Source organism: Bos mutus, chromosome 5, assembly GCF_027580195.1.
Source record: "Bos mutus isolate GX-2022 chromosome 5, NWIPB_WYAK_1.1, whole genome shotgun sequence".
In the NCBI taxonomy this organism is placed as follows: Eukaryota; Metazoa; Chordata; class Mammalia; order Artiodactyla; family Bovidae; genus Bos; species Bos mutus.
In genome coordinates, this window is record NC_091621.1 from 36,541,383 (window position 1) to 36,547,528 (window position 6,146).

Below are 6,146 nucleotides of genomic sequence, written 5' to 3' on the forward strand. Positions count from 1 at the left end.
TACATCTCGCCCTCTCCTCCCCTCTCCCCATGTCCGTAAATCTATTCTCCATGTCTGTTTCTCCATTGCTGCCCTGAAAATAAATTATTCAGTACCATTTTTGTAGATTCCATATATATATGTTAGAATACATATTTATCTTTCTCTTTCTGACTTCTCTCTGTATAATAAATTCTAGGTTCATCCACCTCATTAGAACTGACTCAAATGCATTCCTTTTTATGGCTGAGCACCGAAGAATTGATGCTTTTGAACTGTGGTGTTGGAGAAGACTCTTGAGAGTCCCTTGGACTGCAAGGAGATCCAACCAGTCCATTCTGAAGATCAGCCCTGGGATTTCTTTGAAGGGAATGATGCTGAAGCTGAAACTCCAAGTACTTTGGCCACCTCATGCGAAGAGTTGACTCATTGGAAAAGACTCTGATGCTGGGAGGGATTGGGGGCAGGAGGAGAAGGGGACGACAGAGGATGAGATGGCTGGATGGCATCACTGACTTGATGGACAGGAGTCTGAGTGAACTCCGGGAGTTGGTGATGGACAGGGAGGCCTGGCGTGCTGGGATTCATGGGGTCACAAAGAGTCAGACACAACTGAGCAATGAACTGAACTGAACTGAACTGAATATTCCGTTGTGTATATGTACCACAACTTCTTTATCCATTCATCTGTCAATGGACATCTAGATTGGTTCCATGTTCTAGCTATCATAAATAGTGTTGCCATGAACAATGGGATACATGTGTCTTTTTCAATTTTGGTTTCCTCAGGGTATATGCCTACGATGGAATTCCTGGGTCATATGGTGGTTTTATTCCTAGTTTTTTAAGGAATCTCCATACCATCTTCCATAGTGGCTGTATCAATTTACATTCCCACAAACAGTACAAGAGTGCTCCCTTTTCTCCACACTCTTCCCAGCATTTAAATTGTTTGTAGACTTTTTGATGATGGCCATTCTGACCAGTGTGAGGTGATAATCTCATTGTGGTTTTGATTTGCATTTCTCTAATAATGAGCGATGTTGAGCATCTTTTCATGTGTTTGTTAGCCATCTGTATGTCTTCTTTGGAGAAGTGTCTGTTTAGGTCTTTTTCCCACTTTTTGGTTGAGTTTGTTTTTCTGGCATTGGGTTGTACGAGCTGTTTGTATCTTTTGGAAATTAATCCTTTGTCAGTTGTTTCATTTGCTATTATTTTCTCCCACTACGAGGATCGTCTTTTCACCTTGTTTATAGTTTCCTTTGCTGTGCAAAAGCTTTTAAGTTTAATCAGGTCCCACTCGTTTACTTTTGTTTTTACTTCCATTACTCTAGGAGGTGGGTAACAGAGGGTCTTGCTTTAATTTATGTCATCGAGTGTCTACCTATGTTTTCCTCTGTTTCATAGTTTCTGGTCTTCCATTTAGGTGTTTAATCCATTTTGTGTTTATCTTTGTGGATGGTGTTAGGAAGTGTCCTAATTTCATTCCTTTACATGCAGCTGTCCAGTTTTCCCAGCACCATTTATTGAAAAGGCTGTCTTTGCCCCGTTGTATATTCTTGCCTCCTTTGTCAAAAATAAGGTACCCATAGGTGCATGGGTTTATTTCTGGGTTTTCTGTCTTGTTCCATCGGTCTATATTTCTGTTTTTGTGTGCCAGTACATTACTGTCTTGGTTACTGTAGCTTTGTAGTATAATCTGAAATCAGAAAGGTTGATTCCTCTTTCTCCATTTTTCTTTCTCAAGACTGCTTGGTTATTCTAGGTCTTTTGTGTGTCCGTATGAATTGTGAAATTTTTGTTCTAGTTCTGTGAAAAATGCCATTGGTAATTTGACAGGGATTGTGTTGAATCTGTAGATTCCATTTGGTAGTATAGTCATTTTCACAATATTGATTCTCCTACCCAGCAGCAGCAGCACCCAGGAACATAGAATATCTCTCCATCTGTTTATGTCAACTTTGATTTCTTACATTAGTGTCATAATTTTCTGTGTACAGTTCTTTTGTCTCTTTAGGTAAGTTTATTCCTAGATATTCTTTTTGTTGCAATGGTGAATGGGATTGATTCCTTAATTTCTCTTTCTGATTTTTCATTGTTAGAAAAATAGAAATGCAACAATTTCATTGTTGTATAGAAATGCAAGTGATTTCTGCTTTTTATAATGGGAATCCTAGAGCAGTTTGGTGCATTCTGTTAAAAAAACATTAACAGCGATCTATTTTGCTTACACTGTTGCATCCCAAGGGATTCCCCCAGGGACCCTGACTTGCTGATGTGTGTATATATTTGCAAAAACAAAAGAAAAAAAGTTACAAGGTATCAGTCAAGCAACTCAAGACTGGCTTATAGACATGCAGTTCCCTTATTTACAAAGAGTCTTATTTTTCTGACAGGATTTATTCACACTGTTGTGCCCTTGATTTGATGTACAAAATGCTGTTAATCTAAACATTTATAAATAAAGTCTTGAATAGAGATTAAATTTTAAATTACCTATTGCAAGACACTTAAATTAGTTGCATCTGCAAAGTCCTTTTTTTTTCCTTAATATTTTTACTTTATGTCTGCAAAGTTCCTTTTGACATGTAAATAACAAATTCATACGTTCCAGGGATTAGAGTATGGATATCCAGGGTTTGACTTTCCTGGCAGCTCAGTTGGTAAAGAATTTGCCTGCAAAGTAGGATACCCTGGTTCGATTCCTGGGTCAGGAAGATCCACTGGAGAAGGGATAGGCTACCCATTCCAGTATTCTTGGGCTTCCCTTATGGCTCAGCTGATAAAGAATCTGCTTGCAATGTGGGAGACCTGGGTTGGATCCCTGGATTGGGAAGATCCCCTGGAGAAGGGAAAGGCTACCCACTCCAGTATTCTGGCCTGGAGAATTCCATGGGCTTTATAGTTCATGGGGTCGCAAAGAGTTGGACACAACTGAATGACTTTCACTTCACATCTGGGGTATGGGAGTGGGGATTACTTTGTCTACCCAACTAAAATGTCATTGGGAAAATACACAATGCTTTGGCACCTGATTTGATAACAAAATAATCCACACTCCACTAAGCCTTAAACACGCACCATATGAAGTCCATCAGTTCTGACCTGATGAATATGCAGTTAGTTAAACAACAAAAAAAAAGCTACAGTACAGTGATATAGATCGCTGTTTATAACTGCATCACTGCAATGTAGAATACACTGAGACAGCCAATGGGTTTGAACTGACGATACCACACATGGTCTCTGTTACAGATTCAACTCTGCTATAATATAAAAGTGGGCATTAAACAAGACAGAAATGAATGTGAATGTGTTCCACTGAAACTTTGCTTATGACCATTGCCATGTGTGCGCTCAATGTTGTCTGACTCTTTGTGACCCCATGGACTCTATCCCACCAGGCTTCTCTGTGAGTGGATTTTTCCAGGCAAGACTATTGGAGTAGGTTGCCATTCTCTTCTCCAGGGGATGTTCCCAACCCAGGAACTGAACTCATGTCTCTTGTGCCCCCTGCATTGGGAGGTGGATTCTTTTACCACTGCACCACCTGCACACTGGAATTTAAATTTCATATAATTCTGAACATTGTGGAATATTATTACTCTTATTTTCAAAAATAATTTTAAAATGTAAAGCCATTTCAGCTCATTTGTTGTTGTTCACTAAGTTGCATCTGACTCTGCGCCCACATGGACTGCAGCACACCAGGCTTTCCTGTCCTTCACTGTCACTGACTTTGCTCAAACTCATGTTCATTGAGTCAGTAGTGCTATCCAACTATGTCATCCTTTGTCGCCTCCTTCTCCTCCTGCCCTCAATCTTTCCTAGCATCAGGGTCTTTTTCAATGAGCTGGCTCTTCTCATCAGATGACCAAAGTATTGGAGTTTCTGTCTCAGCATCAGTCCTTCCAGTAAATGTTCAGTGTTGATTTCCTTTAGGATTGACTGGGTTTTATATCCTTGCTGTCCAAAGTATTTTCAAGATCTCCTGCACCACAGTTGGAAAGCATCATTTTTTCAGCACTCAGCCTCCTTTATTGACCAACTCTCAACATCCATACATGACTACTTTGACGATACAGACTTTCATCAGCAAAGTGATGTCTCTGCTTTTTAATATGCTGTCTAGGTTTGTCATAGCTTTTCTTCCAAGGTCCACGCATATTTTAATTTTGTGGCTTAGTCACCATCCACAGTGATTATGGAGACCAAGAAAATTAAATCTGTCACTGATTCCACTTTTTACCCATCTATTTGCCGTGAAGTGATGGGACTGGATTCCATGATCTTTGTTTTTTGAATGTTGAATTTTAACCCAGCTTTTCACTCTCCTCTTTCACTTTTGTCAAGAGGCTCTTTCATTACTTTTCACTTTCTGCCATTAAATTTGTATCAGGTACATATCTAAGGTTGTTGATATTTCTCACAGCAATCCTGATTCCAGCTAGTGCTTCATGCATCCTGGCATTTCACACGATGTACTCTGCATATAAGTTAAATAAGCAGGGTGACAACATACAGCTTTGATATACTCCTTTCCCAATTTTGAGCCAGTCCATTGTTCCATGTCTGATTCTACATGTTGCTTCTTGATCTGCATACAGATTTCTCAGGAAGCAGGTAAGGTGGTCTGGTAGTCCCATCTCTTTAAGAATTTTCTAGTTTTTTGTGATCCACACTGTCAAAGGCTTTAGTGTAGTCAATGAAGCAGGGTTTTTTTTTTTTTTTTTTTTTTAATTTCCTTCATGGTTGAACAAAAAAAGGCAGTGAGGACCACAGAGGGCGTGGTTCCAATGTGGCAGCAGTGATGGATGTGGACACCCCACGTGGCGCCATGGACAACATGGGCAAGAAGAGCTTTGAAGTGAAACAAGTGGAATGCAGTAGCTTTGGGGCCTGGAATATTGTGGTTGATGACCAGGCAATCTGCGGGAACCACATCATGATCGTTCCATAAAATGTTGAGCTAACCAGGTATCTGCAACTTCTAAAGAGTGCACTGTTGCATCGGGAATCTGGGACCATGATTTCATTTCCACTGCTTCTCCTGCTGTCTCAAAACATGGTAGGTGTGTCCCCTGGATGACAGAGAGTGGGAATTCCAAAAGTATGGGCACTAGAAAAGAATTCTTACAAGTTCAATTGTTTCATTATTCATTTAATGATTCACTCTGTGCATGCTAAGTCACTTCAGTCATGTCTAACTCTTTGAGACCCTATTGACCATAGCACGTGAGGCTTTTCTGTCCGTTGGATTCGCCAGGCAAGAATACTGGAGTGGGTGGCCATGGCCTCCTCCAGGGGAACTTCCCAACTCAGGGATGGAACCTGAGTCTCCTAAGTCTCCTGCATTGGTAGGTGGGTTCTTTACTACTACCACTACCTGGACTGTTCCTTAATTATAAAACAGATAGAATTCTGGGTTTTTTTGCTTTGTATTTTCAGTCTGCTCTTCCTGCAGCCATAATACATGCTGTGTCAAATGAAGTGTCAAGTTCATGTCTCTTATATTTGCTATATCTTGCATTTGGAAAAGTGAAAATAAATAAAGAGTCCCCTGTTCCTAGGTTGGAAAGCCAGCTTTTGAAAGAGAGATGTTTTTTTCATTAGAGCCAGAGCAGAATTGTCCTATGAGCACATTGCTCATTGTCACAAGGAAGCCTGGTTACTGATGGCAGTCTTGGCAAGTCCCCTCTCTGCTCCAAGGTTTCCTCCTATATAAAGCAGCTTCTAAGAGATAAATGACATCAGGTGGATGCAGAAAGAGGCTTTATAAACTATAAAGCCACTGTAAAATGTAAACATTTGTATGACCTGTTGCTTTCTCTTCTTAGTTTGAAAAAGTAAATTTGGAAAAATAATTAATATGTAATCTTGGCTAGCTAAGAGCAATTTATGAACTTAAGTTGAAAATTGATATCATTTAAATTGAGTTAATGGGAGAATACAAGTTTCCTTCCCCACTGCCACTCTTTGCAATTTCTTTAAAATGTCTTGCCCATAGCAGGAATCACCCTTTCTAAAACGGATTCAATATAGTCATTAACTGAGAAAGTACAGTTTATTGCACTGGCTCTCAAAGTATTGGGGCTTCCTGCTTAGCTCAGTTGGTAAAGAATCTTCCTGCAGTGCTGGAGACCTGGGCTCGATTCCTGGGTCAGGAA

At 40.0% G+C, this 6,146-nt stretch overlaps 1 pseudogene; it reads left to right on the forward strand.

The window, feature by feature from the left end:
• The first annotated feature begins 2,603 nt into the window (after window positions 1-2,603).
• On the forward strand, window positions 2,604-5,102 carry LOC102278263 (E3 ubiquitin-protein ligase RBX1 pseudogene; annotated as a pseudogene).
• Window positions 5,103-6,146: the final 1,044 nt, after the last annotated feature.